At 43.2% G+C, this 24,245-nt stretch overlaps 1 pseudogene; it reads left to right on the top strand.

Moving 5' to 3' along the window:
* The first annotated feature begins 3,717 nt into the window (after positions 1–3,717).
* Positions 3,718–24,245, top strand: part of LOC102573898 (sucrase-isomaltase, intestinal-like) — a 124,010-nt pseudogene continuing 103,482 nt past the window's right edge.

Here is a 24,245-nt window from a genome sequence, read left to right as displayed (position 1 = left end):
TCTCTTTGGCCACATCTGCATGAGCAGTGGATTGTGCAGTTGTTACTGCTAAGTCATTTAGTATTTGCTTAACCAAATACTAAATGACTGTGCAGTAACTGGCATTACTGTGCAGTGCTGTCCCCAAATGGTTATTTTTAGATGCTATGCACAGTAGCATTGTCATCATGCCTTGTGCCTTGAGACACTACGTTGCTGTATCAATGACCTACGGCTCAGTAGCTCATTGTTACTGTGCCATAGCATCTCTTGTAGAGATGCCCTCTGCGTGTTATGGTTCTTGAAATGATTCATAGATGGAGAAACTGAGGCAGAGGGAACTGGTATGCTGACAGTACCGTAACAAGTAAGTAGCAGAGGTAGGCATATATCTTCTTCTCTCCTAGGTCAGATTGTATTACTTTAATAACATACTGTATTACTGTAAATACTAGGGCTGTGCAAAACAGCACTGTTTCATTTTGGCTTCCATTTCATCATTTCAATGGGACAATGTTTTGTGTCAAGTTATTTGTTTAGTATCGAAGCACTGTTCTGTTTCATTTCTTCAAAACTGTTTTACTGTTTTGATATTTCGCCCATGAGCTATAATAGGGAAGCACGAAACTGCCTATGACTTTGTCAGTTTTTGGCAGATTTGGATGAAACTAGCAGAGATGGTAGCCCCTTCTAAGGGCATGGAGCCTGCCAAATTTCAAGGAGTTAGGTGCAGTGATTTCTGGGAAACTGCACCTCAAGCTGCTGACAAGCAAAACTTGTGATACGTGTATGAGTGTGTGTGCGCGCATGTTAAGCTGCACCCTCACTGGTGCTGGGGCCTGTACATAACATGGTAGTGTGCCCCACTCCTCTTCCCCTACAGCTTCAGTCTGGTCCACCACTGTAAATGACAACAGGTAATAACTTAGTAAGCAGTATGGTAGCACCATCAGCATCTCGGACAGCCAAACTGTGACAGAGCCTTTCTTCCCTCTCCTTCAGAAACTTCTTCTACAGCAGCTGCCAGAGAACTCTCCTTGATTGCCCCCACCCTGTGGCTTAGATGTGCCCAGAGCCCTGCCTCCTTTCGGTCAGCTGACCGGGGACAGAAGCTAGGGGTGTTGGACTAAGGACATGATGCTGACAGACAAGGTTCTTTGGGTCAATCTAATCTGGTCTCTTTTAGTAGACCACCTGAATAGTTAGAGAAATATATCTTAGCAAAGGTTCGGGTTGGAAAACCCTTCATCAGGCTGAAGAAGCACCTGCAGTTGGTGTGTGTGCTGTTCCTGGATGGAAGGAATAGTAAAGGAACCCAAAGGCTGGCATGCAATACAGGCAAGAAAGCCAGTCAGAGAAAATGGAAATGGAGGCATCAGGGGGTGAGGGACAGGCTGGGGTGGAGGTGGGGGGAAGGGGATGTAGCAGCTCAGGTAAAAGTGGAGAGGTACCTGGGGTGTCAGATGTCCGGCAGGTTGTAGTGTGTCAGAATTCCAATGTCTATGTTGAGTCCATGAGTTTCTGTACCTACTACCTATGAGGTTGATGAAGTGCAGTTCATAGGCTCATCTGTGAAAAGTGGTTCATCAACCTCCTAGGTACAGAAAATCATGGACTCAATATAGACATTGGAATTCTGACACACTACAACCTGCCGGACATCTGACTTACCAGGTACCTCTCCACCTTTTACCTGCACTGCTATCCCCTCCCACACCCCAGCCTGTCCCTCACCCCCTGATGACTCCATTTCAGTTTTCACTGACTGGCTTTCTTGGCTGCATTGCATGCCAGCCTCTGGCTTTTTACTATTCCTTCCATCCAGGAACAGCACACACACCAACTGCAGGTGCTTCTTCAGCATGATGAAGGGTTTTTCAACCTGGAAGCTGGCATCCCAGGCAGCTAAGCTGAACTCACCTGGAACCTCACAACTCCTCTGCAACCAGCAAGCCTCAAGTCTTTCAAAGATGTGATGGTTCTGGACTTTTTTCAACCAGGACTGTGTGCATGCGTGTGGTGGCTGGAGGTTATGGTGCCTCCTACCCACCTTACACAGGGGGATCCTTGGTCTTGGCATTTCCTGTGGCAGCTGTGCTTCTGGCAGTTCCACCAAGCCTCCCAGTCCTGGCAGAGTGCAATTTAAGTGGTCATGCCCAGGACCTGGGGCCTCCTCCTTCCCCATAGCCCCAGTCCATACTTCCAAGTTTATCCCGGCATGGAAGCTCAGCAGGGACTTGTTCTTCCCCTGCTGGTTAGTGAAGCAGTGAGTGTTTCCTTTAGCTCTGAAAGTGAGGCATTAAATGGTTAAAAAAAAATGAAAAAAGGAAATAGGCGTGGTGGGGTATCACTACATCACCAGCAATGCTAAACCCCCTCTCACTTGGAACACTGGTCGGTGGACAGAACAGGTGTTCCCAGGCAACAGTGGTCAGATCCAGCCACATCTAGCTGTCCAGTAGGCCAAGGCCAAGGGGTTGCACAGCAGTGGCTTCACATCCTTGGCAAGATAGGAAGCCACCAAGGCCTGAGCACTACCTGCCTGATGGTGGAGTCTCGTGCCTCTGTACTCTACCATGGAAGACATGCCCTTTGCCCACATTGGTCGCAACTGTGGTGAAGTAGGAGACTGGCTGCTGGAGGGCCTGCTGGCATGGGACAGTGGATCCCCCTATTCCATATCCCCCCACCTCTGCCATTCTGCCTCCCTGACTCTCTTCATCAGCACCTCTGTCACTGATTTGAGGCTTTGGCTTCTGCATATGCTGCCTTTCACCCTTGGATCACATGTAGTGGCCAGCACATGGACCGTACTGGGCTGCAAGGGATCAAGCCGTTTCCTGATCCCCTTCTTCAGCTGCCTCACCAGTGCCTGCACATCTGGTGACAGTGGCTTGCCCCAGCCAGGGACATTGATCCCCTGGAAACTCTCCATTTGACTCTGAAGTTCCCTCACTACAGGGATAATGTGGCTAAGGAGGGCCTTGCTAGTGCTGAGGGTCTCGGTGGCCTCGAGGAAGGGCTTGAGGACCACCAAGATCTGGGAGATGATATGCCACTCAGCTCTGTTAAGGGGGCCACTGATCCCAATCTCCTTGGGCAAGGCCATCTCATGGTTGGCCTTCTGTTGCTCCACCAGCCTCTCGAGCATCAGGTATGGGTAATTCCACTGAGTCTCCACATCTTGCCTGATTTTATGCTGTGAGATGTTCAGCTCTGCTTATTTGTCCCACAGCATCTTGTCCCCCCTTGATGCTCTGGTGGAAGTAGCCTGTCACTTTCCTGCATTTGTAAATGAGCTTGCTGATGGTGTTGGTGCCATCACTGATAGGCCTGTTCCTTTCCAAGGCACACCTAACAATGAGGTGGAACTTGTGTGCCATGCAGCAGATGCCAAGAAACTTGGCATCATGGACCACCTTGACTATATTGGCCCCATTGTCAGTGACCATGAACCCACGGGTGAGCTCACCCTGCCCAATAAGCCACCCCTGCACCAAGAGGTTCATGGCCCCCATGATCTCTGTTGCCGTGTGGGATTCATTCATTACTTTGGCTTGGAGGAGAGCCCACCAACAGCCTGACTGGTCACACCAGTGCCCTGTGAGGAAGAGGTGTGCATGATCTCCACCCTGGCTGCTCCAGATGTCCATGGTGAAGTGTAAGACCACCTGCAGACCTGCCATATGCAGCTCCTCCCTCAAGTACTCCCTGCATGCCTCATACAGGGAGGGCACCATGGTCCTGCTGAAGGTGGTGTATGCGGGTATGATGGAGCCATGAGTGCCATGAGCTGCTTGAACCCTGGCTGCTCAACTAGGTTGAAGGGCACAGCAAGCATGTCTCCAGTGCTCTGGGTCATCTCGCTCACCCTTGCAAAGCACCCGCATTCTGTCTGCCTTTCCCCCACTGTTCCAGGGTGGCCTGCCTCTGCTTCAGAGGGATGGCGGCTTTGGAGTGAGAGGGGGACTTCCCTTTGGGCATGCTCCCACTGATGCCAGGCTGAGGAGGAGCAAGGGCAAGGGTGCCTGTGGAGATGTATCAGCATCCCCATGGTGCTCATGTGTTTTGTTCCCTTGCCCCAGCTGGTTTTAGCTCAGCAGTGCTCTTCTTCTCCCCCGCATTCCTGCCCCTCCCAGAAGGCTTGCTAGCTGCCTTTCCAACATGCTTCATGGTGTGTTTCATAGTATCTTGTCTTTGCTTTGGTGTGCTGGAAAATCTGTCTCTTCTTCTTCTGTAATGTTATCTATCTGATTTATGCAATATATGTAGATATTAAGGTAATTGTATTATGTGTATTTATGTAATGTATGTATTTATGTAGTAAATAAAAAATATAAATGTATATATGTGTTTTTCTATATAAATTCTATATTATAATATGCAATATAATTATGCTGTGCTTCCCTGCACAGTGAATGAAATGCACACTGTGAGAGAGAGCACAGATTTGAAAATAATCAAAATAGACTAAACAAAAAGGATTTTGGGGGAGGAATATATTGAAAGGAATCAATCAATGAATATAATAATAAAATAGAGTATAGGAAAAAAGGAAAAGGTATTGCTAAATCCCACTTGCTAGGCGCAAGTAGGAAGTGAATGGTAGCCTTTGTTGTCTAATGCTACTGAACTTCTGGAAGATACAGCTCAGTAACTGACCCCAAGGCAGAAAGCAGCCCAATTGAAATAATGCTGTTTTTCCATCCCTTCCCCACAGCACTGAGATTGGAAGGGACCTCAGAGAAGGATCACAATCACTAGCCTGCTACACAGTCAATATGAGAGCAGTCCTTCCCCCTCTTCCCCCTCCCTCTCCTTACTTTTTGTTTCCCTGAAGGCAAGCCCAGTTTCAGCTTTGAAACTTGTAATGTTTCAAAACTTTCAAAACATTTAGACTGCCCTCGTTTCATTTTGATTTTCCTGTTCCAAGCTCAAAACAAGTCAAAACAGCGTTGAAACAAAACTGCCTGTGAAATTTTGCACAGCCCTAGTACATAAATAACACTGCACTAAAGTGGGAGCAAAATGCCAGCTTTTACAGGTAGGGCTGTGAAATGTGGAGAAAGATGCTTGAAGGAAATTGTATTAGTCATGTTACTGCTGCAGAAGACTAAAGTGAAGTTTAATTACACAAGGCCTACAAAGTAGTAACAAAATGAATGGTTGAGGCCAGTCCAAGTCAATGTTCAGTTTTACATGTCCCATTACACTGACATCCTTTAAAAGGGAAACTTTTAAAAACCATCATTTCTCATTTGTATGTATTTATCTGCTTGTGTTGTAAGGTGGCAATGTTATAGTTGAAAGTATGTACTGATAAGCTGTTTCTTTTTAGTGAAGCTATTGAGTTCAATGTTCAGAATCCCTCTTATGGCATTAACCTTCATACACACTTTTTGTTTTCTTTTAACCTGTGATTACCTAGGATTAAGCTATGACCTTTTCTCTCTCTCACTTAATTATTGGTTTGGTATTTCTCATGTTTACTGATATAGAACATGTTGTGAATAGCCTGTCCGTGTATTACATTCAATAAAGTTTCCATTATTCCCTCTGACATAAGAGACCGCTCTCCTCCTCCTTCTGTGTTAGGCATAAAGGATCTCACAACTTCAATCTGTATACATTTTACATCGGCAGATAAAATTATTTCTTTCAAACACCATGTTTCATGTAATGACACAATTATGGCTTACAAGTCTCTTATGTGGAATCAACTCTATCTATCAGAACATTGCTGAGTTGTTACAGTGACTGCTAAAAATATTCTAAGGGTATTACTGGAAGCTGCTAGGAAAATGGAAAACATCACTTTTTTTCTGTTTTGAGTGGAAATTTCCTTTTGCCAACACTTTCTCTAGCTCTGGCATTTGTAAGGACAGATGGATTAGTGCCTCTGGACCAGAAAGTGCCTGCATGTTGCAATGTTTTGCATTGCAGCATTTAATTTTCAAGTGCCTTTCACAGCATGGAGTGAGTTACCTATGCCATGGGGAAAAGTGGACAGCATGCCAAGTGGGAAGCCACTTACAAAAGCCAGCAAGAAATGCTTCCCTGAATTTTGAATTCCCATCTCCCATCACTTTCTCAGCCTCTCCTGGCATACTTTTACTTGGTAGTTAGAACAGTTATTTAGGATATAAGAGACTGAGGTTCAGGTCTACCTTGCTTGAGATGTTGTTAATCCACATCTAGCATAATACATGTGCCTGCTAGAACTGCCAAGCTGTTGGTTATGCCAGTGTGGTGCTGTCTTTACCCTTAGGCTATATTAAGTGCTGTGGATTTTTAAGCTGTGGTAATGTTAGAACAAGATTTGAGCAGTTACACATTAAAGTTTATGGTACAACTGTCACTCGCACAACTGTGATTTGCCCCTAGAGGGCTGACGAACAGGGGTGTGACTAGGAGTCCTCACACTTCTGATTAATCATAGGTGTGGGGGAGCCATCAACAATGAATGCAACCCTAGTGCCTAGCCTACTATCCAAAGCATCAACTCCCAAACTATGAGACATCGCAGAACCCCAAATCTCCACCAAGTCATGTGATGCCCTCACTATTCTCAGGGTCCTGAACAAGACCAGCAATCCTTTCCCCCAAATTCCATGTATGGCATGTAAATCAATCAATCAATCAATCAATTCATGTATGGTAAGTATTCTCTTGTAGCAGGAATAATTCAGAACTAACGAACAATCGGTGCCATGATTGTTTCTGACGATGGGCACGCTAACTACCACAAGCCATGGGTTACATACAATGAACAATTTCCCGAGCACAATTTAAAATCTCTCAGTCGCTTTCATCATCAGAAGTGTTGGCCCCAAACAGTTCCATCCAATCATCACCAAGTGATTAATTTGATCGTTGTTTATATCCTCAACATTGGAAGTTTCAGTTTCAGCTTACATCAGAAGTTTCATGTAACTAGTGCAACTGCACCTCATGCTTCATACCATGATGAATAAACTTTGAAACAATAGGTTTTTTATTTCAAATTATTGATATGGTGTATAAATTGGGGTGGAAACAAAGGTAAATATTTTGGCTTCAAACTTTGACTTATACACTGTGAAATGCAGTATACTGGTTTATGTGCAATGTCTTTACCTAGCCCTAATGATTATTAGCCAAGATTTAAGCAATTCTGAATTTGCCTCACAGCAGACCTTTAGGAACCTATGAAATGTACTGGTGGAAATTGCTTTTGGGGTTAATTGAAATCTGCAGTAGGGTTGTGATCATCTACATTTTCATCTTAAAGTGCCTAAAATATTTTGTGGATCCATTGGTCTGCTCTTAGTGAAGCTAGTTTCTGATATTATCATGTTAATGTACTTCAACCCAAATAAAGAGAGATAATGATATATTTCCCAAATTTTACTTACAATTATACTGTGCTTCAGATAATCTGGAAAGAAACCAATTTCTAAAAACCAAAGTTGTTCAAGATTATGTACAAAGTGAGTTAGAGGAAAATGTTATGCCACTGAACATCATGGTAAAATAAGGCAATTAAAAACCTAAATACATCCTTTTCTTTTCTTTATTATTATTATTATTGATTTAACACAAGTTGAGGATTTGTAAATGTAATCTGAAAATTTATGCTACTGCAACACTAGATTAAAAATAATATTGGTCTAAATGATAAATGCTGTGTTTGTTTGTTTGTTTGTTTGTTTATTCTTATGTCATTATTGGCGTGATTTATAGTTTGAATTTAACACAACTGCATTAGGCAAAGAACAAAGAGATGAAAAGTGAAGCCCTGATCTTACAGGCACTTAATCAGATCTGTAATTTTCTCACATAAATAGTCAAGTTCTTAAACTTAAGGAAGTCCATAAGTGTTTGCAGCACCAGTGGTTAAAATCTTTATAGGCACTTGTACATGTGATGGGGTTTAATCCTCACTAAATAGGATTATTAAGTTTCAAATGGTTTCTTTTAGAATGTTGCATCAGTGTTTGCATGTAATAGCCTTTACAATGAATTAAGCCTGGTGCATAATTCACAGTAAATTCCAGCAGGGGAAGGTGCATACCAATCCAGCCTTCTGCTGTTTTAGCTACTTGATTACAGCAGGGAGTGCCATCAAACCCATAATCCGTGGACCATGGGGGCAAGCTGCAGGGGGCACTCCAGGCATGCTGTATCCCCATGCTACCTATGCTCATGTCTACAGCCATTGTCCCAGCCCCAGCCATTTTTCCTGTACACCCCTACTACACCTTCAGACCATGAATCCTCCATCCCTGTACCATGCAGCCCCACTCCATCCCACTGTATCCCTGCTCCTCACAGCTTTTCCCACTACCCATATAGACACTCCAAATCTTGCAGTCCCCAGCCACCTCTCAGTGCTCCCACCTCTCATCACCATGGGAGTCTAAGCAACCGGTGGTCAACAGGGATCCCCATGACAAGCCGTGTGCATCCCCTCCAACACCCCGCAAACCACATGAACTCCCATGCCATTCTGCCTTTGTATGAAAACATGCCACATCTTTATTTTAAATTTATATTTTAACTTTAACCATGATTATCACTGTAAAAAAAATACAATTTAAAGCACAGTGCAAAACAAAATAAGTAACAGCTCTTAAATAAATACCGTTAAGAAAACAATTATCCCTTTAAAAATAAAAAAATATAAATAAGAATGAAAAATATGGTTTTTTTTAGAAAAGGGCCTGTGCCCTTAAAAAAAAAACCACCCATGCACCTATTCTACAACCTTAAAAAAATCACATAATAAAAATGCAATATTAAAAATCTAGGCAGGCAAGTTTCTTTGAGTAGATGTGATATCTTTTATTAGGCCAACTGAGTAGTTGGAAAAAAGTACTTTGCAATCTTTTGGGCGCAATCACCCTTCTTCAGGCTTAGGGAATCTCTGCTGTTCTAAGACTCCAAGGAATAACAAAGAAACTAAAAAATGTGAGAGGAGGTCAGTGAGACTGTAAATAGATGGAATTTTAGGAAAACAAATGGTAGAGAAGGGAAGCGGGGGGTGGGAAACGAGGGGGAAAAAGCCAAAGGTAAGTAAGGGAGACTGTACTGTGGTGGTTTTTTAAAGTAGAAAAGAGGCTGTCTGAAAAAGTAAATAGCTGAAAATTAGGGAGACAAAGGGTAAAAAATAAGGGGAGGGGAGGAAGGGGTTGAAAGAAAAGTGTAAAAGGTTAGGTTTGGTGGGTACTTGGTGAGTCAGATGTCGGGCAGCTTGTAACGTGTCATAAATCCGATATCTATATTGAGTTAATAATTTTTTGTATCCAGTAGTTTTATGAAGTGAAGTTTGTAGGTTCATTTAAGAAAGGTCTTTTGTAAGTTCCCTCTGAAGATTCCCCCTCTGATATCTCAGTTGTAGTGATTGTCTTGTGAGAAATGTGCCCCCACAGGTAGTTGGGTATACTTGTCTTCAATAGTGCGTTCGCTTAGTGAACGCTTTTGGTGTGCATTCATTCTGGTGTGCAGTAGGCGTGTGCAAAGATTCGGTCACTAATTTGATTTGGCCTGATTGGGAGTGTGTGGGGGGGTCCCCAGTGTATTCGGTGGTAGACCCAGAAGTGGACCAGAAGCGCTCATTGACTGGTGCCTTCTGGGTCTGGGGAGGCAACCGGGGTCCCCCTGCGGCCAATCGGCAAGCCAGGAGGGTGTGGGGGAGATCCCCCATGTGCTCAGTGGCAGACCCAGAAGTGGACCACTTCTGGGTCCACCACTGAGCATGCAGCCCCCCTTCTCCGTGCTCCTGTGGGATGCTCCATCTGCCCCACCATCACAGCATTCACGAGCCACACCTGGTACTTCGAGGTACATAGAAAAAACGTTTAAAGCTGTGTCTATGGCTGGATCGCTGATTCTCCAAGTCGGCATTGAATCTTCAGATTTGGATTCAGCCAAATTGAATCAGGGCAGTGATCTGAATCAACTAATCAAATCACTGTCTCTGATTTGGGCTGAATCCAAATCAAATACAGCCCATTTTGCACACCCCTAGTGTGCAGTTGTTTGGCAACATGGCTACAGCCAAAAACCCATATAAAATACTAATATTAATATAAGTACAATATAAAATAGAAATAGAAAATACACACATCAAATACATAATTAAAATATGCTTATATACTTTTTAAAATATGCATTATAAAAATATATCTATCTTATCCTATCTACATTATACTAGTCTAATTATATTTATTCTCTCTATTTATTCAATGTACTATTCTATCTATCTATCTATCTATCTATCTATCTATCTATCCTATTCCTATTTCCTATTTGTTAGTCTATTCTATAATCTGTCTTTCTGCCTATTTTCTATCTTGTGATACCTTTATTCTTCATTTTGTCCTTCTAGTCCTGCAAGGGAAGAAAGAAAAGATGGGTTTTGGCCCATACTCCCCAAACCACCACCTTTTCTGGCTCCCCCTGGCCCTTACAGGCTACAAAATCTCCCATAGGATATTTCTGTCATTACCTAAATATTTTCCAGGATGCTAAATAGGAGGGCGGAGGCTGGCAACCAGCATCTGCCATGTGAGGGGTTTCTGGAAGGTAATAATAAGAAAACCAAAAGTTACCCTGAAACATTAGTCTCAAGAGGTGCCACACCCCTCCATTGCAAACTTACTATTTGCTGCTGCTACTGCTGCACCACCTTTCCTTATAAGGCAGGTGCTGTAACTGGGTGAGGGATTGGAGGGGGGGAGCAGGCACAGGACCATGTATTTTAGTGGTTCCCAATCATTTTTTTTTTCTGTGACCCGCTCCTGGGAGTGGAGTGCAGTAGTGGCAGCCTGGGGGTGGGGGCAGGGCCGGTGGAGCAGGCGGTGGAGCTCCTGGCATGCAGCGTGGCTCATCTTTTGTGTGCAGCACTGTTGGCATTGCCCCTGAAAACCTCATTTGGGTCATGACCTGGGGTTGGGAACTACTAATGTAAATAATGGTCAGTGGTGTATGGACCTCCAGCACCATGAGGTGGGTCCATACTACTGGTACTAAGGGGAGTGAAATTGGGCTCAGGCTTTGTCCCTCCATATTTTCCCTTTGTTAATGGACTACATTTCCCAACAGCCCCTTCCTGCACTGCTTGGCCTGATTTCCATGGAGACCCCAGCAGCACCTGTGCTGTGATATGATTGTGTGGCCTCCGGGTTTGCATGGATAGCAGGCCAGATGCATGCAGCTATGTGGAATTTTTGGGGCGGCTTTAGCTCCCCCACTTAGCACTAGTCCTGCTGGCAGGGCATGTGGCATGGCACGGAGCTGCACCACAGCCTGCCTGGCATCTTGCGGTGGTCACAGCTTGGTCCACCACTGCATCAGAAGCAGAGCACCTGCCATGCACTGGCCAAGCTGTCACTGCTGCAGGATTCCAGGCAACCTGTGCTGTCTCTGGTCCCTGCTGCCTGTGGGTGGAGGCTGAGTGGTTTAAACTACAGGATGTACATGGGGTACATAGCATTTACAGGCTGCTGTGTGGTGCATGCATAGGCCAACCCAGCCCAGTCCAGCCCCCACACAAAACCACTTATGGAAAAAACAAACAAACCCCACACCAGGAATGAATTTTATACATTTAAATCTTTATTTACATTTTACAAATGTGCTGTATACATTATAAAAATATAAAAGTATAAACTGCTTTATAAAAGTATAAAACCATATTAAACTTTAATACTAGTCCAAAACCCCTGTATAAAGATAAAAACACAATATAAGAATAAAAAAAAAGCCTCTTTTGGCATATATAGAAAACCAAACAAGTAAATGATTCCAAATAACTAACTAACATCCAAATAGATAGATAAACAAACAAACAAACAACTAATGAAAGAATAAGAAATAAATTAATGCAACCCCCCTCCCCCCCCAGCTGGCCCAAAGAGCTGTTTTATTAACTCTTCACAGGCCATGATACATCCAGGAGGCTAGACTAGGGGTATAGACCCAGGCTATCCCTCCACCACCTTCACCCCCTCCACCACCCACCATCACTGCTTATGAAGGAAACACACCACATCCAGAAGGAACTGTATAAATTACAACCATTTATTTACAAATGCAAATGTGTGTGTGTGTGTGTGTAAACCAACAAATATCATTTAGCAGACAGAACCTAAAAAAAACAGACTGCAATGCACAATAGCAGCATCACATCATCTTCAATGTCTTATTCTGCAGGGGAAAAAAAAGAAGATGGATTTTTGGCTTGGCCTCCCCAAACCACCTTCTTGGCCTCCCGCTACAGGCTACAAATTCCCCCATGGGAAATTTCAATACCTATTTAACAACCTGGCAGAAATATATCCTGAGGGAGGGGTCTGGGACCAGGTGTCCACCATGTGTGGGTTCTATTATGAGAGGCACAAATGACCACTAAAACATGATAATGTGCCAAGGTGCACCCCCTTAATGGCAAACTTACCACCTCTGGCACCTGCTGCACCTCTTGCTGCAAGCACAGGTTGTAGGGTGGGTGCAAATAAGGGGCATGGGGTGGTGGGGGAAGCAGAACCCACACGGCTGGTGCTAGGGGTGGTTGACACTGTCACCACTGGTACCAGCCTAATAGCTGGGTGGGGGGGTCAAGGCAGGGGTTTGTCTCTCCATCTGCCCTGATGGACAGTAATGTGTGTTACAAGAAAATCTGATGCTACCCAAGGAACAATTCTGTTGGGGGCATAATTGCCCCCAGGGGCAGATGATCCATGCCTGGGCTTGCCAGTCCTGTTCCAACCAAACTTACTGCTAGTGAATGGAACTTTGGGGGTGATAATTTTCCACATGGGTGGATTAAGATTCATTTGGGCCCAGCCCTACCCCCCCACCAAGGCTCATGCACCCACCACCCTTGCCATCCTGCAATTAGGAGCCAGCAACAAGCCCCATCCGGTGTTAATCCACCTCTGTGTGTGTGGGGGGGGGGGGGAAGGGGGTTGCCATCTCTTCCTAAAGAAGGGAAATTTTGGTACCGAACAACCAATCTTGTCAAGGCATGTAATTATTACATACTACCTCTCAGTACAGTCATAGCCATGGGTGAGTGCTCCTGGAGTTTTAGCAGGAGCCCTCCCACCCCTCCCTGCCAAGCTGCAGGAAGGTTCATACCCATTCCCACCTCACAACAATGATTATTCTGTCAATTCTCTATTGTCATAGATTCATAGATTGTTAGGGGCTGGAAGGGAGCTTGCAGGTTGTCGGGTCCAGACCTCCTGCTCTAGGCAGGAAGACAACTGGGTTTAGGTGACCCCAGTGAGGTGACTCTTGAAAACCTCCAGGGTAGGTGACTGCATCACCTCTGGAGGGAGTTTATTCTAGTTTGGACACCCTGACTGTGAAGGAATTTTTTCCAGTCTTGATAACTGTCCTCACACCAACCCCCACCCCACCCCCACCAAAATGCTGAAGACTCCTGCAGGCTCATACCAACCCTCCCCCCCCCCGCCCCCCACACCTGTGTCAAGGAGTGGTTTCATAACCCTTTACAGGACATAGTCCATCCTGAGAGACTAGGTTAGCTAGGGTTGTGGACCTGTGCCAGGTATAAGTAATAAGAGGTTGTCTCAAGTGCCTAAAATCTTTGTCTCTCTAAAAAATAAAAATGCTGTTGTATGGGCAATTAAAATACCGTGGGAGGGATCTCTTAGGTCATAGCATCCTTTTCCCTGCTGTTGGCACCCATGTTAAATTAATCCCCTTTATAAATTTATCAGGCTCCATCTTAAAACAAGTCAGACTTCTTGCCCACACCAGTTGTAGTGGAAGGTTCCTATAAATATTAATCTTTTGATGTCTTTAAATGTTCAGCCTAAATTTATTCATGACTAAGTTACACCTATTTGTTTTTGTACCACTATTACCTTTTGCATTTCCATTTGTTGAGAGTATCAATTTTGTTATCCAGAAACAATATAAATTTAGTGTGGCATAATCTATTTTGGTAAGAAGACAATGTAGCATTTTATTTATTTTCTGTTTGTCACTATCCATGTCTTCAATAATTCTTGCTTTCAAAATTTGTTCTAAAGCTTGGTTATTGTACTGAGATCAGACCTGCGGGTCTCTTGTTTTCTAGATATTTTCCCGACAATCTCAATAAAGATGCTATCTTCCCATTCTTTGTACCATCTATGCTTATTTCTAATTTTCTCTCTGTGATGGTTATTTATTAGTTTAGAACTGGGATTCTTCCCCACAAAAAAAAAAACAAAAAAAAAAAACTCCTCTATCCCCTTGTTTAGGCTTCAGACTCTGGGTAGTATTTTCTCCTTTGATTTAAAGAAATCCGAAGTCTCTTTGTGTTCAAGACCCTGTACTCTTCAGTCCACTTGATTTTCTTAATTCCACAAAGTTTGGCCTTTTGACATTGAAAACCTTAGTTAAAGACCTATTTCTGTTTATCCTTCCATTTAATTTAAACTGAATCAATTCATGATCACTTGATCAAAGGTTATTTGACCAGCTGGTCTTTAATGTCCTCATTACCAGGGATCCTGGTTTTCTCTGATAAAATAAAATCCCCATTTTTTGATTAAAAAAAGTAAACCCAAATCCACATTTTTCTGTGATGAAAATGAAACCACTAATATATATATATATATATATATATATATATATATACAGTTAATTTTAATCATGGAAAATGTGGATTTGGGGTTACTTTTTTTAATCTGAAAACTGGGGATTTTATTTTTTTCAGAGAAAACAAGGTTCCCTGCTCATTACTTACAAAAAAAAAAAAAAAAAAAAAGTCTAAAATAGCATCACATCTTGTTAGCCTCATGACTTCAGTACAGAAGTCTGTCAGCTATCACATCCAGGATTATCTGCACCCCTCTCCATCTCATGTTATTAGAAGGCTTGTTGTTCAGTCTATATCTGGGGAGTTAGTTCCCATAATGATTCATGTAGTTCTTCCTCCTTTAACAACATTGCAAGATTTTGTATCCACATCTAAATCTTATTCTGGTGGTCTGCAGTGAAAGTCTATGGACTCCTGGTGTTATCTGAGAAGAACCTCTTTTGCCTTCTCCAGAGTGATTTTGACCAAAAACAATATATTTCAATTTTCAATACATTAAGAACCTGATTTAAAACTTTTTTATACACTGGCTAGTACTTAAGAAAATGCCAGTCTTAAGTTCTCCTCTCTGGCCTATACCTAGGCTCCTGATAATTTTTCAAAAGCATGTGAAAGTATACCTGTAAAAGTATGTTTACTTCAATCTGCCCAAGATGCCAGAGATGTCTTCTCTTGTCTATATATTACTTATCACCTGGAATCAAACAGTATATATGATGCTTCCTATTTTTCAGTTGGAGACCTTTTAGGAATCAATCTGTGAATTACTTCTCTCCTGTGCTAGCTAAGCTTTTAATTATGGAGAGTTGTGACAGAATGTCCAGCGGATGGTGTGTGACAAGATGACCTTAAGTCAATAACAGAATGTTATACGATTGCTTCTGGTGGACTTCTGGAGTTTTCAGGCTGGCTAGTTTCCAAACACATTGAAGACAGTTGCAAGCTAGGAGACAAGCTCAATCTCAGCAGCTAAAGTTCAATAAAATGCCTGGGATCAGGCTGGACTGCCACTGAGGTTGAATTCAGGGGTTTTTGGTGTAGTAAGTCATCATGCATGAGTTCAGTGGAAGCTGTAACTGCAAGTATAGATATATCTTGTAAGGGTGTGCTGATAGAGATTTTTTGGGCTGATACCAATGGCTGATTTTTAACAAGCCATATTGGCTGATACTGATCCAATTCTGATATGCAGCCAGGCAGTATGAAGAGTGGCATCTGTCTAGTCAGGCTGTTGGGGGGGAAGGGGTGGGAGGAAGAAAGGGGAATGGGGGGAGAAGATTGAGTCCCCCACAGTGAGTGAGAGAGTGGAGCTCAGGCTGAGGCAGGGGCAGTGGCAGGGTGGGGCATGGGACAGGGCCACGGATTGTCTAAGGGGCACAGGGAGGGGGAGGCAGCTCTCACTACTGCGTGTACCCTAGGAGGCCATGTAGGTGGGGCAGGTACCCCCAGATCTGCGCATGGTGTGGGGCTGGCTGTCACTGTGGACTGGGGCTGGGGGCAATGCCAGGCTCTTCCCACCAGGGGGCTGGGCAAGGCTGCACTCAGGGTGTGAGGTGGCAGTGCTGAGAATGGGGAATATGGTGAATTTTGGGGTGGTTGCAGCCCCCCCAACCCTCCTTCCAGCACTGCCACTGCCTGCCCTGAGTGCAGCCTGGCTCAGCCCCCACCAGGAAGAGCCCAGTGCAGCCCTGGCACCAGGCTACAGCAGAAGTCTGCCCTGCCCCGTATACAGATCCAGAGGCACATGCCCCTCGTGCCCTCCCAGGATGTGTGCAGTAATGAGAGCTGCTCCCCCTTCTCGCCCCCCTTAGATGAGCCACGGCTCCATCCTGTCACTCACCCCACCCTGGCTGTGCAGTGCCTGCCCCGCTCCTTCCCTCACTATGGGGGTCTCGACCTCCCCCTGCCATGACCCTTCCCTCCCCCTTTGCCACTTCCCCCACAACAGACTTACCAGCTAGACCTGGCTGCTCTCCATGCTGCTGGGCTGTGCTCCTTACCATCTGCATGCTGCGCTGAAGCTGTGCACATGCACGCAGTATTTATCTGTCACATAGACAAAAAAGCCAATTGCCAATATTCTTTATTTTCTTAATATCAATGCTGATCCTATATGGGACCGATGTATCGGTGCACCTCTAATACTTTGAGTTTTGGGAGAATAAAAACTCAATGACCACATTTCCTGAAAGTGAAATATAATCCTGTTGGACCACTTTGCTACTCTGAATTTTACAAGAAAGCCAAATGGTATTTTTGTCATGAATGTAGTATAGCTTATTTGCTGATCAGTTTTGTGTTTGAGCTCCTGTCTTATTTTTTTTGGTGAAGATGAGTATTTTAAATGTGAACATTTTTAGAAGAAAAAGAATATCTTATGTAAAATCTGAAAATCTAACAGAAATTAAGGAAGCTATTACAAATGATCTATTTTAGCTTTTAATTGTAAACTTTACAGGTAATTTTTAAATAAATAGTTAAAAATCATGATTAAAATGGAAAAAAATAGCTGTTTAATTTAAAAAAATATATTCATTCTGACCATGTACCTTTTTGAACAAAGTCTCCTGCTGTCATAGTGTACCTCTTTCCTTTGTAAAATATAGTTCACATGTCAGTAAAATGTGTTCAGGCACATGAATAAGAAAGTGAATGCCTAATCCAGTTGTTATGTAGAATTTGTGCTCCCATTGGATTTTCAAAAAAGAAGGGATCCATATCTGATTATGAGTTGTCTAATTACCTTAAGGGGAGGACATGTGATTTTGGGTGTGGGTACATCCATGAAATTCCTCTGTCAAACACTGGAGAAGGGATCATAGCAAGAGTTAAATTACTGAGAAATAGACCACACTAGGCTTTGTCGTGTGTTCTTATCATCCACAGGCCTATTGATTATAAATTACATCTCTTGTTAAAAGGAAATTTTGCAGTGGTAAGGCATTTTTTCTTATATTGTCGGCAATTGTGATTCAGATCAAAGACAGAGGTTTATTAGTTCACAGTATCTCATAAGATGACCTGTACAGAGATGAGTTGATGGCTGTGATTTTGCTTGTACGTGATCCATGAACCAATGAAGAAATTTGTTGGTTCTCTGAATTTATTTGTATGGTATTTTAAAATGCTTTGAAAAAGCTTTACTAAGCGAATGGAAGGCATGTTTCCAGGTGCATCTTGTAATATTCACATGGCTCAATATTATATCTTTTGAACTAGTACATTAATATTATTTGCACACATTTAACAACAGGAGGCATGCTATTTTATGTACAAGACTTCCATGTTATAGTAGTTATAAGGGTTTGGCTGGGCCATGGGCAGCTGGATCTATGGTAGGGCACTGGGCAACCTGGAGGCCAGCAGGGGAAGGGCACAAGTTACCAGAGCTAAGAAGGGAGATCCAAGGGACATAGTTTGACACATAAACTGAGGTCAGGAGCCAGAGGTCAGAGAACTAGTGCTGAGTTCCAAGGAAGATCCAAAGTCACAGCCAAGGAAGCCCAGCCGAGACTGGATGACAGGGAAACCAGAGAGCAGGGCCAGCACTGAGGTTCAGGGGAGATCCACGATCAGGGTCAGAGAAAGCCAGACCCGAGGCAGGAGCCAGAAGACCCGGAGAGCAGTGGACATGAGACTTGCCAGAAGTGACTAAGGCTATGTGCAGGTGTGTGTTAGGGTGACTATATTTGGATCTTGGGGAGCACTGGATTTGCAGCTGAATACAAGGCTTTACCTGTGGCCTAGGAAAAACTGCTAACCACAAGGCAGAATGATATCTAAGCCAGCCATTTGCTTATGCTAAATAACCATCTTAACTGTGTCAACCATTTTCTGAGGAAAAAGCAGCAAATGAGTCTGTGTGAGTCTGTATGCTGTGAATGAAGTTAAGTTTTAGGAATGTGAAGATGGTACAACCTGGGATAGAAAAACAGATTGGAATGTGAAAAACAGCACATAATTGGTAACAGAATCTGAGATGAATATATGTGAAAAGGTGAATGGTGAAGAAGCCTCCAGAAGCTTCCAGGTTTTGGTCCTCCCATTGACTGAAGTTGTTGCCCTGCGAGGTCAAGCCAACTCTCAGGATCTCCATATTGCACTGTTAGACAGGAGTGTGTGACACAATTGCACATATACAAACACACAAATCAAGTAGGTGCACACACACACACACACACACTACCAGCTCAGGCACATACACATTCAAACCAGCCTAGGCATGTGCATACATATCACCAATTCAAGTACATACACTATACACCCCAGAAGTTAGACACAGATCACTAATTCGTATACCATGCACACAATGACATATATATATTAATATACACACACACACCAGTTCACACACATACAACCCACCTACACATACACACAGGTAAAGTTCCTAACTTGGATGGTACAGTGTGTATGTGTGTGCTTGGGGTAAGGTTCAGGTGAGAGAGAGAGAGTTAAAGTGTAGGGAGTGAAAGTTGCCAAAACCAGGATTAGAACCCATGGACTACAGAGAAGCTGGCTGAGGAACTGAGGCTTGGGTTTATTTAAGGTAGACCAGGGCTAGAAACTGAGGCAGACAGCTGAGATATTAGGGGAGCGGGGGCAGATAATTTGTGGCAAGGAGGAGACAGCCAGGAAAGAAACTGAAGCAGAAACCTTGTTGCTCAGGGGAAAGGGAAAAGGCAGAGGGGATAAGACAGTGGCAAAGAAACAGCGGGGTTGGAGGCAGAGAGGAGCTCAGGACAGGTGTTGGAGGTGACAGTGAGCCAGAAGCAGGAGAGGGAGAAATGAGACAGACGTTAGAGGGGCGAGGAGCAGAGATTGGAGCAGGGCCAAACCATAGTAAAGCAAAACCCAACTTAGGGGTCCAAATAACAGTTTTATTACACAGACAACACACTCCACAGCCCCATGAACTTATTGGTTCTCTCTCTCACACACACACGCACACACACAAGCAGTCACAATGGCAGCAGGAGAAAAAGACTCAGTGGAAGGGTTGGAGTCCAGGTAGGGAAGAGAAGTGAGTCCAAGTCCTTGGTTGAAAAGGGGGCAGGGGGTGATAGATACCTATCCAGGCTGGAAAGGGATCGTTGTCCAATAGGTGGTGTGCAGAGGGGGGTCGCCAACAGGGCCTCTGGGTGGATAGGTGGTGTAGCATGGTGCTGGTCCAGATGGAGAGGGCATCCCAAGGAGTCCGTCTTCACTACCCCTTTTATGGGGCAGACTACCTCTGAGCTTCTATAGGGAGGGCATGTCCAGGCAATGTCAGTCCTGTTCCAGAGGGTTTCAGGTATTCTTACTGAGCATGGGCAGCCTTGGCACAATAGTGGGTTGCCTCATTTTTTGTTTCTTGAATGCTGAGGGTGGTTCCAATGGCTGGGTCAGTGGTCCAAGTATTGGTTTTGATGGTTTGGTCATACAGAGGAAGCTATTTTTAGACCTACTGCCATTGTCTCTCAAGTACCCTCATTCATCCCCATTCATTCAGGAACCAAGTTACACAGGACGGGTAGGTATGAGTCACGGGTTACACAACAGGGCATGGGAACAAGACGAAGACTTGACAAACAAAATGGAAACTTTTCCTGACTTATGCTAACTTACGTATGTAGGCCTAAATCATATAGTATCAGTGAAACTGTAATATAGAACAGTAAAAATCAATTTAAACTTAATAATTATACAAAATAAAGAAGGAGAAAAAACAAAAGAAATAGAACTTGCTACTGAAATAAAATTCTGAAGCTTATCCTATGTCTTAGCTCATTTATACTTTTCTATAGGGAATAAACCTTGTCATCCCTTGAGAGAAAAAAGTCAGAAATGGTTGGGGAAGGGGAGGGATTGCATTTTAAAAGAAAAAAAAGAAAAACTGGGGGTTTTGCTACAAAGTAAAATCAAGGCCTCTGACGTGCGTTCATAGGAAAAAGACGTAAATGAATAAAATGCATAGGCAATCCCATGCTGGTAAAGCAAACATTAAACAGAGGCGGAGCTTGCCATGGCAGGAGAGATGGGCGGAACATAGGAGGAGCGGGGGTGGAGTGAATGTTAGTAAGCATGAACCAAGATGTTTAAAATGTGTAAAGAACTATTGTTCAGTGCAGGTCCCTGGCTTGTTGTTTTTTTTGGGACCATAGCCCGAAGCTGTCTCCATTCTGAATAAAGCTGTTGCAAGCAATGTGTGCTGGTTTTTGCTCCTGCTTGCTCTAGCTACTGAGTAATAGAATCAGCGAGCAATTAGATTGTTGTATCCCTAGTCGTTGGGCACTGCATGGAGTCGGGGTCCAACAGTGTGCCCGCAGCTAGGGGCTCCAAGTGCACTTATAAGGGGGTGAGTAGCACTTTGAGCAGCAAATCTGGCTGCAGAGAACCAAGATAGTTGCCTTAGCCAGGTATCAGGGGCATGTGTGGTAGCTCAGGTACTTGGCCCAGCCAGGCCTGCTTCATCTAAGGCAAACAGTAGTCATAAAGGAAGCACAAAACTTTTGGAGCTTAGGTTTGGTTCACGTGTACATCCAGATGTTTCACTTAACCACATGTAAGATTATTGGATATTCCTAAATGAGCTAGAAATCTAAGAATGAGACTCCCTGGAATAATTCTTTATTCTCTGATGTGTTTTGGGAAATTGGGAATAGTTACAAAGAGGGCATTTCTACATGTGAATATCAATGCAACATAAACTCCAGTTCATATCACAACAAGGTTTATTGCACCCAGGACTGCAGCATGTTGAGACAGGGGAGTAGAGCCCCAGCTGGCAGCAGGCCCAGGGAATCAGCCTGCCAGAGTGGCGCTGCTCCTGCCTGGCTTAGCATGCTATGGAGAGGATGGCTGGGGCACAAGGGTGCTACTGTGCAGGGCTAGCTGGCAGGCAGGCCTTCACTGTAGCACCCTTGTGCCCCAGCCAGCCCCAGTCATCTACATATGCATTGCAGCAGAGTAAATAACTCTGCCACAGACTAGTACTTGTGTTGGGCAGTACTATCCTACAGTGGAGTTAATTAGTTAACTTTGGCCTAAAAGCACCGCTCATTTAGATAGAGACACCTTACTGTGGAACTAATTAGGCAACTTTGCAGTAAGTGTCTTGTGTAGATGCACACAGAGACAATGAATTGGAAGCATTCTAAGAATGGATGGTAAAAGTCTAGGAAACATTTTCTTTCCCTGAACTGATTCAATTGTTTTTGAACTTGAATTTATCAAAGGAACGTTATGGTTATATTATGCAGTGAGGCACAAAAATCACTTGGTAGTGTCAGAGCAATTATGAAGGGTAGAATAAGGGTAGTTGATATTTAAAGCTCCCGTGAAGCACTTTTTTCTTTTGTCCAGAATATAATTTGGAGCTAATCAATGCTATACATGTAATCAAAATCTACTTGTGCTTTAATCAGAGCCTATGTACACTGCATGGCTGTTGCTGGAGTCCGCAGAATGACATAAGCATATCCTAGTGTTTCGTCTCTAGAAGTCATGGGTACCAAATGACAGGGGGGCTAAAATCAACAAATACAGGTAAGCTGCAGTCCTCAAGAAATAATCTCCGTCGCAACAGCACAACTACATAAAGCAATTATTTAACATTAATTATTTTCCTTTTAAGGATTTGAAGTTACATTAACAAGGCTGCCTTCACCTTCTATATTTGTAAATTATACCTATACAGTTCTCCTCATTGGAGAATATCAGACAGCAAATTGCTTCCATTTCAAGGTAAAATGATTTTGTATGCTTTTTAAAATTAATGTGATTTGTAAGATTTTATTGGGCTAATAGCACTGGAAAAATGAACAGCAGGAGATAGGTAGCAGAATCATGGGGACTTTGCTCCACAGACTCAAATTTATCATGCAGGTTGCCAGGAAGATTTTTAGGCTAAGGCAGGGTGCTCTACTCACATTATTAACACTATACAATGATGTAAGAGAGAGAGAAAGATCTTGTATCTAAGTGAAATTTAAGTAGGAAGGGTGTAACTATCCAAATCACTTTGGTAGGGTGCTGGGTCAGATTGAACTTTATTAGTAAATGTGATTAGTCATGAACCAAAAAAGATGACAAAGCCAGAAGGGAAATACAGAGCACCTGAGTGAGGGACTAACATAAGAGGGGTGGGGGAAAGGAAGGGAACACAACTAGGTTCCAAAAAATACAAAGTTAGCCAACTAAGCCCAGGGGTGGGGAAATGTGGGGAGGGGTGTCATGGCGCTGAGAGACAAACCCGTACAATCGTCTGCAATGGTGGAGAGGGTCGGTTGAAAACAGTTTCTTAGATTATAGAGTCTTATTGTGAGGGTCTTCTTCAGGTGGAGTGGAGTCATTGAAGATTCCTCTCAAAGTCCATTGGGTGTAGAGGGGGAAGTGAATGAAAAATACCTGAGATCATTAGTCAACACATGTCTTCAGTTGCTTATTTTCTATTTCATTTGAAATAAAAAACTGGGAAGTACATCCAGACCAAATATCTAGGAAGAGATGCATATAGAAAATCTCCACTTAGTCCTAAAGCATAATTTTTGTGGTGCTGAGACTTAAACAAGCTTGACATATAAATATGTACACAGAGGCTTCAGTCTGTAGGCAGCCAAGCCAATGAAGTGGTATGCTTGGGCTGTGAAGGGTCAAGCCTTGGTAGTATGGAGAGAGGAGTCTTCTAAAGATAAAGTCAGCCTTCCTCCTTTTTTTCCTTTGAGTCAACAGTGAGCCAATACCTTAATTCATATTAAAAGCTTGTACAATTGATTTGAGGGCATTTAAAAGAGAGTCCTGTATACAAAAGGCTTTTCTTATTCATCAACAAACCTAATGGGCCACTGAATACCTTGGCCTTACCTTATAGCAAACATTTTAGGATTACAGATCAATTTTATACTTGTTTGACTAGGAACAATATGAAAAATAGAATCATTTTAAAGAAGAATATTAGATTTATAAATATTCTGAGGAAAGCAGGTTGTATATAATACATTAGGCTGAGCACAAAATCTGTGGTGACATTCATGTCAGGCCCTTTACTGCCCTCCGTTGCACTCACATAACTCCTGCTGAAGTGTATCCAATGACAGGATTTGGCTAGAAGTATGCAGGAAGGACTTTTCCATACTCATGCAAACTTAAATCCACGCAAAAGATTTGGCTAAGATTTTTAAAGCTACGTTGAGACCTTGATGCACAATCCCCATTAATTTCAATGAGACAGATTGTTGCTTTATAGTCTACCTGGACAAACGCAGTAATCATCCTGCTCAATCCTCTTGCTTTAAGGATGAGATCACCTGTACCAGACTGATATATAACACAGTATATTTTACTCTAACTATTTTGTGAAGTCAGATCCAGCATTCTGCTCTATGTAGATACCATCTTGCACAAGGACAGAGTTTACCTTCTCTCCTCTGCTTCATCCAGTTGTACTGAGAGTCTTGCATGACTCTGGAAGATTACTGGTGATGTGTCTTAGTGAAAACGATTCCTGTAAACTTTCTAGGTGTTGTTAAAAAGATCAGCTTTTATGCAAATGAATTATTTGTACCATTGTTTTCTTGGAAAACTAATTTTTTGGGTTTTAATAAAACCTTGAAGATATTTTTGGATTCAATTTAAAATAATGGTTGAGTATTGGTGAAAGATATATTTCATATGGTATCGTAGAGAA

The sequence above is a fragment of the Alligator mississippiensis genome, chromosome 7, assembly GCF_030867095.1.
Source record: "Alligator mississippiensis isolate rAllMis1 chromosome 7, rAllMis1, whole genome shotgun sequence".
In the NCBI taxonomy this organism is placed as follows: domain Eukaryota; kingdom Metazoa; phylum Chordata; order Crocodylia; family Alligatoridae; genus Alligator; species Alligator mississippiensis.
Note: the sequence above shows the minus strand (reverse complement) of the source record. Positions and strands in the feature narration are given on the sequence as shown.